The sequence below is a fragment of the Camellia sinensis genome, unplaced genomic scaffold (genome assembly GCF_055761805.1).
Source record: "Camellia sinensis isolate YWXY unplaced genomic scaffold, ASM5576180v1 Unanchor6, whole genome shotgun sequence".
NCBI lineage: Eukaryota > Viridiplantae > Streptophyta > Magnoliopsida > Ericales > Theaceae > Camellia > Camellia sinensis.
The window spans coordinates 14,132,501-14,145,000 of NW_028129474.1; positions in this window are offsets into that span (position 1 = coordinate 14,132,501).

Consider the following 12,500-nt stretch of genomic DNA (forward strand, 5'->3'; position numbering starts at 1 on the left):
AACATGTCGAGCCACGGCCTCGGCCCGCATGCCTTGCTACGGCGTTGCCCAACATGCCATGCCACGGCCTCGGCCCGCATGCCTTGCCACCGCGTTGCCCAGCATGCCATGCCACCGCGTCGCCCGGCGTGCCATGCCTTAGCCTTGGCCAACATGTCGAGGCACGGCCTCGGCCTGCATGCCTTGCTACGGCGTCGCCCAACATGCCATGCCACGGCCTCGGCCCGCATGCCATGCCACGGCAGCGGCCCGCATGCCTTGCCACGGCGTTGCCCAACATGCCATGCCACGGCCTCGGCCCGCATGCCATGCCATGCCACGGCCCGCATGTCTTGCCACGGCGTTGCCAAACATGCCATGCCACGGCCTCGGCCCGCATGCCATGCCACGGCGTCGCCCAACATGCCATGCCCCGGCCACGGCCCGCATGCCATGCCACGGCCTCGGCCCGCATGCATTGCTACGGCGTTGCCCAACATGCCATGCCACGGCCTCGGCCCGCATGCCTTGCCACCGCGTTGCCCAGCATGCCATGCCACCGCGTTGCCCGGCGTGCCATGCCTTAGCCTTGGCCAACATGTCGAGCCACGGCCTCGGCCCGCATGCCTTGCTACGGCGTCGCCCAACATGCCATGCCACGGCCTCGCCCCGCATGCCATGCCGCGGCCTCGCCCCGCATGCCATGCCACGGCCTCGGCCCGCATGACATGCCACGGCCTCGGCCCGCATGCCATGCCACGGCCTCGGCCCGCATGCCTTGCCACGGCGTTGCCCAACATGCCACGCCACGGCCTCGGCCCGCATGCCATGCCATGCCACGGCCCGCATGTCATGCCACGGCGTTGCCAAACATGCCATGCCACGGCCCCGGCCCGCATGCCTTGCTACGGCGTCGTCCAACATGCCATGCCACGGCCTCGGCCCGCATGCCATGCCACGGCCTCGGCCCGCATGCCATGCCACGGCCTCGGCCCGCATGCCATGCCACGGCCTCGGCCCGCATGCCATGCCACGGCCTCGGCCCGCATGACATGCCACGGCCTCGGCCCGCATGCCATGCCACGGCCTCGGCCCGCATGCCTTGCCACGGCGTTGCCCAACATGCCATGCCACGGCCCGCATGTCTTGCCACGGCGTTGCCAAACATGCCATACCACGGCCTCGGCCCGCATGCCATGCCACGGCGTCGCCCAACATGCCATGCCGCGGCCACGGCCCGCATGCCATGCCACGGCCTCGGCCCGCATGCCTTGCTACGGCGTTGCCCAACATGGCATGCCACGGCCTCGGCCCGCATGCCATGCCACGGCCTCGGCCCGCATGTCTTGCCACGGTGTTGCCAAACATGCCATGCCACGGCCTCGGCCCGCATGCCATGCCACGGCGTCGCCCAACATGCCATGCCACGGCCACGGCCACGGCCCGCATGCCATGCCACGGCCTCGGCCCGCATGCCTTGCTACGGCGTTGCCCGACATGCCATGCCACGGCCTCGGCCCGCATGCCTTGCCACCGCGTTGCCCAGCATGCCATGCCACCGCGTTGCCCGGCGTGCCATGCCTTAGCCTTGGCCAACATGTCGAGCCACGGCCTCGGCCCGCATGCCTTGCTACGGCGTCGCCCAACATGCCATGCCACGGCCTCGGCCCGCATGCCATGCCACGGCCTCGGCCCGCATGCCTTGGTACGGCGTCGCCCAACATGCCATGCCACGGCCTCGACCCGCATTACATGCCACGGCCTCGGCCCGCATTACATGCCACGGCCTCGGCCCGCATGACATGCCACGGCCTCGGCCCGCATGCCATGCCACGGCCTCGGCCCGCATGCCATGCCATGCCACGGCCCGCATGTCTTGCCACGGCGTTGCCAAACATGCCATGCCACGGCCTCGGCCCGCATGCCATGCCACGGCGTCGCCCAACATGCCATGCCACGGCCACGGCCCGCATGCCATGCCACGGCCTCGGCCCGCATGCCATGCCACGGCCTCGGCCCGCATGCCATGCCACGGCCTCGGCCCGCATGACATGCCACGGCCTCGGCCCGCATGCCATGCCACGGCCTCGGCCCGCATGCCTTGCCACGGCGTTGCCCAACATGCCATGCCACGGCCCGCATGTCTTGCCACGGCGTTGCCAAACATGCCATACCACGGCCTCGGCCCGCATGCCATGCCACGGCGTCGCCCAACATGCCATGCCGCGGCCACGGCCCGCATGCCATGCCACGGCCTCGGCCCGCATGCCTTGCTACGGCGTTGCCCAACATGGCATGCCACGGCCTCGGCCCGCATGCCATGCCACGGCCTCGGCCCGCATGTCTTGCCACGGCGTTGCCAAACATGCCATGCCACGGCCTCGGCCCGCATGCCATGCCACGGCGTCGCCCAACATGCCATGCCACGGCCACGGCCACGGCCCGCATGCCATGCCACGGCCTCGGCCCGCATGCCTTGCTACGGCGTTGCCCGACATGCCATGCCACGGCCTCGGCCCGCATGCCTTGCCACCGCGTTGCCCAGCATGCCATGCCACCGCGTTGCCCGGCGTGCCATGCCTTAGCCTTGGCCAACATGTCGAGCCACGGCCTCGGCCCGCATGCCTTGCTACGGCGTCGCCCAACATGCCATGCCACGGCCTCGGCCCGCATGCCATGCCACGGCCTCGGCCCGCATGCCTTGGTACGGCGTCGCCCAACATGCCATGCCACGGCCTCGACCCGCATTACATGCCACGGCCTCGGCCCGCATTACATGCCACGGCCTCGGCCTGCATGCCATGCCACGGCCTCGGCCCGCATGCCATGCCATGCCACGGCCCGCATGTCTTGCCACGGCGTTGCCAAACATGCCATGCCACGGCCTCGGCCCGCATGCCATGCCACGGCGTCGCCCAACATGCCATGCCACGGCCACGGCCCGCATGCCATGCCACGGCCTCGGCCCGCATGCCTTGCTACGGCGTTGCCCAACATGCCATGCCACGGCCTCGGCCCGCATGCCTTGCCACCGCGTTGCCCAGCATGCCATGCCACCGCGTTGACCGGCGTGCCATGCCTTAGCCTTGGCCAACATGTCGAGCCACGGCCTGGGCCAAACTTGCCATGACACGGCCTCGGCCCGCATGCCATGCCACGGCCTCGGCCCGCATGACATGCCACGGCCTCGGCCCGCATGCCTTGCTACGGCGTCGCCCAACATTCCATGCCACGGCCTCGGCCCGCATGCCAAGCCACGGCCTCGGCCCGCATGACATGCCACGGCCTCGGCCCGCATGCCTTGCCACGACGTCGCCCAACTTGCCATGCCACGGCCTCGGCCCGCATGCCATGCCACGGCCTCGGCTCGCATGACATGCCACGGCCTCGGCCCGCATGCCTTGCTACGGCGTCGCCCAACATGCCATGCCACGGCCTCGGCCCGCATGCCATGCCACGGCCTCGGCCCGCATGACATGCCACGGCCTCGGACCGCATGCCTTGCTACGGCGTCGCCCAACATGCCATGCCACGGCCCCGGCCCGCATGCCTTGCCACCGCGTTGCCCGGCATGCCATGCCACCGCGTTGCCCGGCGTGCCATGCCTTAGCCTTGGCCAACATGTCGTGCCACGGCCTCGGCCCGCATGCCATGCCATGCCACGGCCCGCATGGCTTGCCACGGCGTTGCAAACATGCCATGCCACGGCCTCGGCCCGCATGCCTTGCTACGGCGTCGCCCAACATGCCATGCCACGGCCTCGGTCAGCATGCCATGCCATGGCACCGCCTTGTCCAGCACGCCGTGCCGCAGCGTTGGCCAGCATGCCTTGGCCGGCATGCCATGCCAATGCCTTGGGCCAACATGGCGTGCCACGGGCTGGGCCATGCCGGTCCGTTGCCCGGCATGCCACGGCCGTGGCGGCATGGCAAGCCACGGCCTCGGCCAGCATGCCATGCCCCGGCCTCGCCCAGCATGCCATGGCACGGTCTTGGTCAGCATGCCATGCCATGGCACCGCCTTGTGCAACGTTGGCCAGCATGCCTTGGCCGGCATGCCATGCCAATGCCTTGGGCCAACATGGCGTGCCACGGGCTGGGCGAGCATGGCATGCCACGGGCTGGGCGAGCATGCCACGCCACGGCCTTGGCTAGCAGCAAGGCATGCCACGGCCTCGGCGAGCATGCCATGCCATGCCAAGGCCAAGGCCAAGGCCAAAGCCAAGGCCAAGGCCAAGGCCAAGGCAGTGGGCAAGGCCAAGTCCCTGTGCAAGGCATGGCCAAGGCCAAGGCCATGGCATGCCACCGCCTCGATCGATCTTTTTGAACATGATTCTTTTATAATCTTACCCAAACCGTGCAACACAATTAAAAATGCACTACAATCAATTTTAAATGTCATTCCCTATTTTTTTGCAATTTTTCTGGAGCTTTTCGAATTTTTAAAGCCCTTATTTGGCATAAAAAAATCAAAATAAAATAAAAAAAATGAAAAAAATAATTTAATAATTTCTATAATTACTAGTGAATCATCCTTTAATTATGGGAATTTTTCCATAATTTTTTGACCATTTTTATTAATTTTTATTATTTTTTAAGTATTAATATCGAAATAAATTAAAATAAAATATTTTCGGTAAAAAAATATTTTTTTTAATTTTTTTTATGGTGTATTAAATTATTTCCTACAACTTTCATGTTGAAAGTTTTGGCAAAAAACCATTACTTTTTAAAAAAACCCCATTATGACTCCTCGAACATGCTTGATGTTTCCTCCTGCCAGACTGAAAAGGGCTTAACAGGCTATTATAAGGGGGGGGCACCTCCCTTGCCCAGGGCAAGGCAGTGGCAGGTACGCCCCATGTTGGGCGCGGCCTGGGCTGCGGCCTTGGGTTACATGCACTGCGGCTCGACCGCGGCCTGGGCTGCGGCCTGGGGCGGCTCGGCCGCGGCCTTGGGCGGCCTGGACCGCGGCCTTGGGCGGCCTTGCGCGGCCTGGGCGCGGCCTTGGGCGGCCTGGGCGCGGCCTTGCGCGGCCTGGCCGCGGCCTTGGGCAGCATGGCGTGGCATCCGCGCGGGCGTGGGCGGCCTGGCATGCGCGCGGCATGGGCAGCACGGCATGGCATGCGCACGGCCTGGGCGGCCTGGCATGCCCGCGGCGTGGGCAGCACGGCATGGCATGCGCACGGCCTGGGCGGCCTGGCATGCAGCCGGCCTGGCATGCCCGCGGCGTGGGCAGCACGGCATGGCATGCGCACGGCCTGGGCGGCCTGGCATGCAGCTGGCCTGGGCAGCACGGCATGGCATGCGCACGGCCTGGGCGGCCTGGCATGCAGCCGGCCAGGGCAGCCTGGCCTGGCATGCCCGCGGCGTGGGCAGCGTGGCCTGTGCGAATACCGCGCGCGTGGTCTTTTGACCACGGTGCGCGTGTTGCGCGCATGGTCGCGCACGCCTTTGCACGCCTTCGCACGCAACGCACGTCTAGTGATAAGAACCGCAGCCAAGGCAGCCCAGCCCCAAGGCCATGGCCAGCAGCATGGCATGCCACGGCCAAGGCAGGCCAGCCAAAGCCAGCAGCATGCCATGCCAAGGCCAAGGCCAGCAGCATGCCATGCCACGGCCAAGGCAGCCCAGCCAAAGCCAGCAGCATGCCATGCCAAGGCCTAGGCCAGCAGCATGCCATGCCACGGCCAAGGCAGCCCAGCCAAAGCCAGCAGCATGCCATGCCAAGGCCAAGGCCAGCAGCATGCCATGCCACGGCCAAGGCAGCCCAGCCAAAGCCAGCAGCATGCCATGCCAAGGCCTAGGCCAGCAGCATGCCATGCCACGGCCAAGGCAGCCCAGCCAAAGCCAGCAGCATGCCATGCCATGGCCTAGGCCAGCAGCATGCCATGCCACGGCCAAGGCAGGCCAGCCAAAGCCAGCAGCATGCCATGCCAAGGCCTAGGCCAGCAGCATGCCATGCCACGGCCAAGGCAGGCCAGCCAAAGCCAGCAACATGCCATGCCAAGGCCAAGGCCAGCAGCATGCCATGCCACGGCCAACGCAGCCCAGCCAAAGCCGGCGGCATGCCATGCCAAGGCCAAGGCCAGCAGCATGCCATGCCACGACCAAGGCTGCCAGCCAAAGCCAGCCGCATGCCATGCCAAGGCCTAGGCCAGCAGCATGCCATGCCACGGCCAAGGCAGCCCAGCCCCAAGGCCATGGCCAGCAGCATGGCATGCCACGGCCAAGGCAGCCCAGCCAAAGCCAGCAGCATGCCATGCCAAGGCCAAGGCCAGCAGCATGCCATGCCACGGCCAAGGCAGCCCAGCCAAAGCCAGCAGCATGCCATGCCAAGGCCTAGGCCAGCAGCATGCCATGCCACGGCCAAGGCAGCCCAGCCAAAGCCAGCAGCATGCCATGCCAAGGCCAAGGCCAGCAGCATGCCATGCCACGGCCAAGGCAGCCCAGCCAAAGCCAGCAGCATGCCATGCCAAGGCCTAGGCCAGTAGCATGCCATGCCACGGCCAAGGCAGCCCAGCCAAAGCCAGCAGCATGCCATGCCATGGCCTAGGCCAGCAGCATGCCATGCCACGGCCAAGGCAGGCCAGCCAAAGCCAGCAGCATGCCATGCCAAGGCCTAGGCCAGCAGCATGCCATGCCACGGCCAAGGCAGGCCAGCCAAAGCCAGCAACATGCCATGCCAAGGCCAAGGCCAGCAGCATGCCATGCCACGGCCAACGCAGCCCAGCCAAAGCCGGCGGCATGCCATGCCAAGGCCAAGGCCAGCAGCATGCCATGCCACGACCAAGGCTGCCAGCCAAAGCCAGCCGCATGCCATGCCAAGGCCTAGGCCAGCAGCATGCCATGCCACGGCCAAGGCAGCCCAGCCAAAGCCAGCAGCATGCCATGCCAAGGCCTAGGCCAGCAGCATGCCATGCCACGGCCAAGGCAGCCCAGCCAAGGCCAGCAGCATGCCATGCCACGGCCAAGGCAGCCCAGCCAAAGCCAGCAGCTTGCCATGCCAAGGCCAAGGCCAGCAGCATGCCATGCCACGGCCAAGGCAGCCCAGCCAAAGCCAGCAGCATGCCATGCCAAGGCCAAGGCCAGCAGCATGCCATGCCACGGCCAAGGCAGCCCAGCCAAAGCCAGCAGCATGCCATGCCAAGGCCAAGGCCAGCAGCATGCCATGCCACGGCCAAGGCAGCCCAGCCAAAGCCAGCAGCATGCCATGCCAAGGCCTAGGCCAGCAGCATGCCATGCCACGGCCAAGGCAGGCCTGCCAAAGCCAGCAGCATGCCATGCCAAGGCCAAGGCCAGCAGCATGCCATGCCACGGCCAAGGCAGCCCAGCCAAAGCCAGCAGCATGCCATGCCAAGGCCTAGGCCAGCAGCATGCCATGCCACGGCCAAGGCAGCCCAGGCAAAGCCAGCAGCATGCCATGCCAAGGCCAAGGCCAGCAGAATGCCATGCCACGGCCAAGGCAGGCCAGCCAAAGCCAACAGCATGCCATGCCAAGGCCAAGGCCAGCAGCATGCCATGCCACGGCCAAGGCAGCCCAGGCAAAGCCAGCAGCATGCCATGCCAAGGCCTAGGCCAGCAGCATGCCATGCCACGGCCAAGGCAGGCCAGCCAAAGCCAGCAGCATGCCATGCCAAGGCCAAGGCCAGCAGCATGCCATGCCACGGCCAAGGCAGCCCAGCCAAAGCCAGCAGCATGCCAGGCCAAGGCCTTGGCCAGCAGCATGCCATGCCACGGCCAAGGCAGGCCTGCCAAAGCCAGCAGCATGCCATGCCAAGGCCAAGGCCAGCAGCATGCCATGCCACGGCCAAGGCAGCCCAGCCAAAGCCAGCAGCATGCCATGCCAAGGCCTAGGCCAGCAGCATGCCATGCCACGGCCAAGGCAGCCCAGCCAAAGCCAGCAGCATGCCATGCCAAGGCCAAGGCCAGCAGCATGCCATGCCACGGCCAAGGCAGCCCAGCCAAAGCCAGCAGCATGCCATGCCAAGGCCTAGGCCAGCAGCATGCCATGCCACGGCCAAGGCAGCCCAGCCAAAGCCAGCAGCATGCCATGCCAAGGCCAAGGCCAGCAGCATGCCATGCCACGGCCAAGGCAGCCCAGCCAAAGCCAGCAGCATGCCATGCCAAGGCCTAGGCCAGCAGCATGCCATGCCACGGCCAAGGCAGCCCAGCCAAAGCCAGCAGCATGCCATGCCAAGGCCAAGGCCAGCAGCATGCCATGCCACGGCCAAGGCAGCCCAGCCAAAGCCAGCAGCATGCCATGCCAAGGCCTAGGCCAGCAGCATGCCATGCCACGGCCAAGGCAGCCCAGCCAAAGCCAGCAACATGCCATGCCAAGGCCAAGGCCAGCAGCATGCCATGCCACGGCCAAGGCAGCCCAGCCAAAGCCAGCAGCATGCCATGCCAAGGCCTAGGCCAGCAGCATGCCATGCCACGGCCAAGGCAGGCCTGCCAAAGCCAGCAGCATGCCATGCCAAGGCCAAGGCCAGCAACATGCCATGCCACGGCCAAGGCAGCCCAGCCAAAGCCAGCAGCATGCCATGCCAAGGCCTAGGCCAGCAGCATGCCATGCCACGGCCAAGGCAGCCCAGCCAAAGCCAGCAGCATGCCATGCCAAGGCCTAGGCCAGCAGCATGCCATGCCACGGCCAAGGCAGCCCAGCCAAAGCCAGCAGCATGCCATGCCAAGGCCAAGGCCAGCAGCATGCCATGCCACGGCCAAGGCAGCCCAGCCAAAGCCAGCAGCATGCCATGCCAAGGCCTAGGCCAGCAGCATGCCATGCCACGGCCAAGGCAGGCCTGCCAAAGCCAGCAGCATGCCATGTCAAGGCCAAGGCCAGCAGCATGCCATGCCACGGCCAAGGCAGCCCAGCCAAAGCCAGCAGCATGCCATGCCATGGCCTAGGCCAGCAGCATGCCATGCCACGGCCAACGCAGGCCAGCCAAAGCCAGCAGCATGCCATGCCAAGGCCTAGGCCAGCAGCATGCCATGCCACGGCCAAGGCAGGCCAGCCAAAGCCAGCAGCATGCCATGCCAAGGCCAAGGCCAGCAGCATGCCATGCCACGGCCAACGCAGCCCAGCCAAAGCCGGCGGCATGCCATGCCAAGGCCAAGGCCAGCAGCATGCCATGCCACGACCAAGGCTGCCAGCCAAAGCCAGCAGCATGCCATGCCAAGCCCTAGGCCAGCAGCATGCCATGCCACGGCCAAGGCAGCCCAGCCAAAGCCAGCAGCATGCCATGCCAAGGCCTAGGCCAGCAGCATGCCATGCCACGGCCAAGGCAGCCCAGCCAAAGCCAGCAGCATGCCATGCCAAGGCCAAGGCCAGCAGCATGGCATGCCACGGCCAAGGCAGCCCAGCCAAAGCCAGCAGCATGCCATGCCAAGGCCAAGGCCAGCAGCATGCCATGCCACGGCCAAGGCAGCCCAGCCAAAGCCGCCAGCATGCCATGCCAAGGCCAAGGCCAAGGCCAGCAGCATGCCATGCCACGGCCAAGGCCAAGGCCAAGGCAGCCCATCCGAAGCCAGCAACATTCCATGGCAAGGCCAACGCAGCCCAGCCAAAGCCGGCGGCATGCCATGCCAAGGCCAAGGCCAGCCGCATGTCTTGCCACGGCCTTGTCCCGCAGCGTGGCGTGCCTTTGCCTTGGGCTAGAACATCGCATGCCACGCCCTTGGCAAGCAATCCTGTCCCTCGTGTAATTGCCATTTGGTTTGGCTTTGACTTACGTATATGTTGCCCTGCGAAATGCTTGTCCCTCGGGTAATAGCCGTTTGGTTGCCTTTGACTTGCGAACCCGTTGCTAGTGCTTTCCCCAGTGGAAGCTTGTTGGGAAAAGTATGTCCCTCGGAAGTTGCCTGTTGCGTTTGTTATTTGCATTCGAGCTATCCGATGCTTGCTGGGTTTCTCTAAGAGTTTTTGCACGTTCGTCGGGCTTTTTAATTATTTATTTACTCATAAAAATTATAATAAAATAAATTAAAAATAAAAAAATAATTAAAAAAATTACTATAATTACTAGTGCCTCATCTTATAATTGTTGGAATTTTTCTAGAATTTTTTGAGTATTTTTAGTAATTTTTATTATTTTTTAAGTATTAAAATTGAAATAAATTAAAATAAAATATTCCGGTGGCCAAATATTTTTTTATAATTTTTTTTATGGTGTATTAAATTATTTCATACAACTTTCATGTTGAAAGTTTTGGCAAAAAACCATTACTTTTTAAAAAAACCCCATTATGACTCCTCGAACATGCTTGATGTTTCCTCCTGCCAGATTGAAAAGGGCTTAACAGGCTATTATAAGGGGGGGGCACCTCCCTTAAGGCTGGCCAGCATGGCCAGGCCACAGGCCACGCCTATGCCTAGGCGGGCGCTTGGCACATGCCATCGCTTGGCTTGTGGCATTGGCTTGTGGCATCGAAACTACATAGCCAAGCACGGGATGCGTCGAGTGGCTGCCCGCGGCGGTGGCGGTGGCACGTTGGCCTAGGCCAGCATGCCATGCCACAGCCTTGGCCAGCAACATGGCATGCCAAAGCCTTGGCCAGCAGCATGCCATGCCTTGGCCTTGGCAAGCATGTCATGCCACGGCCTTGGCCAGCAGCATGCCATGCCACGGCCTTGGCCAGCAGCATGCCATGCCCCGGCCTTGGCCAGCAGCATGCCATGCCACGGCCTTGGCCAGCAGCGTGCCATGCCACAGCCTTGGCCAGCAGCATGCCATGCCACAGCCTTGGCCAGCAACATGGCATGCCAAAGCCTTGGCCAGCAGCATGCCATGCCTTGGCCTTGGCAAGCATGTCATGCCACGGCCTTGGCCAGCAGCATGCCATGCCACGGCCTTGGCCAGCAGCATGCCATGCCACGGCCTTGGCCAGCAGCATGCCATGCCACAGCCTTGGCCAGCAACATGGCATGCCAAAGCCTTGGCCAGCAGCACGCCATGCCCCGGCCTTGGCAAGCTTGTCATGCCACGGCCATGGCCAGCAGCGTGCTATGCCCCGGCCTTGGCCAGCAGCTTGCCATGCCACGACCTTGGCCAGCAGCTTGCCATGCCCCGGCCTTGGCCAGCATGTCATGCCACGGCCTTGGCCAGCAGCATGCCATGCCACGGCCTTGGCCAGCAACATGGCATGCCGCGGCCTTGGCCGGCAGCATGGCATGTCGCGGCCTTGGCCGGCAGCATGCCATGCCGCGGCCTTTGCCGGCAGCATGGCAAGCCCAAGCCTTGGTCAGCAGCAGCATGCCATGCCAATGCCTTGGCCAGCAGCATGCCTTGCCACGGCCTCGTCCAGCAGCATGGCATGCCACGCCACGGCCTCGGCCATCAGCATGCCTTGCCACGGCCTCGGCCATCAGCATGCCTTGCCACGGCCTTGTCCAGCAGCATGGCATGCCCGGCCTTGGCCAGCAGCATGTCATGCCACGGCCTTGGCAAGCATGCCAAGCCATGGCCTTGGCAAGCATGCCATGTCCCTCGGGTAATTGTACAAGTTGCCTTGCGAAATGCATGTCCCTCGGTTAAATTGCCATTTGGTTGGCTTTGGCGTGCGAACGAGTTGCCTGTGCTTTCCTTGTGGAAGCTTGTTGCGAGAAGTATGTCCCTCGAAAGTTGCCTGTTGCGTTTGTTATTTGCATTCGCGCTAACCGGTGCTTGCTCGGCCTCTCTAAATGTTTTCGCGCGTTCGTCGGGCTTCTTGGTCCTTCGGGGGGTGATTCGTTTTGGGGGGCTGGTGCACAGTGTACGTCGTGGCGCGTGAGTTGTGTTCGGTTTGTGCGAGTTGGACGGATCCCTGCCTGTGTAGCGAACTCCACTGGTGCATTCCTCCATGTCCCTCGGGTTGTCTTCGACTCGCCTTCGGGTTGCTTGCGCTTCCCTAGTGGAAGGTGCCTTGCGAAAAGCGTGTCCCTCGGGTAATTGCCATTTGGTTGGCTTTGACGTTCGAACGAGTTGCCTATGCTTTCCTAGTGGAAGCTTGTTGCGAAAAGTATGTCCCTCGAAAGTTGCCTGTTGCGTTTGTTATTCGCATTCGCGCTAACCGGTGCTTGCTCGGCCTCTCTAAATGTTTTCGCGCGTTCGTCGGGCTTCTTAGTCCTTCGGGGGGTGATTCGTTTTGGGGGGCTGGTGCACAGTGTACGTCGTGGCGCGTGAGTTGTGTTCGGTTTGTGCGAGTTGGACGGATCCCTGCCTGTGCAGCGAACTCCACTGGTGCATTCCTCCATGTCCCTCGGGTTGTCTTCGACTCGCCTTCGGGTTGCCTGCGCTTCCCTAGTGGAAGGTGCCTTGCGAAAAGCGTGTCCCTCGGGTAATTGCCATTTGGTTGGCTTTGACGTTCGAACGAGTTGCCTATGCTTTCCTAGTGGAAGCTTGTTGCGAAAAGTATGTCCCTCGAAAGTTGCCTGTTGCGTTTGTTATTCGCATTCGCGCTAACCGGTGCTTGCTCGGCCTCTCTAAATGTTTTCGCGCGTTCGTCGGGCTTCTTAGTCCTTCGGGGGGTGATTCGTTTTGGGGG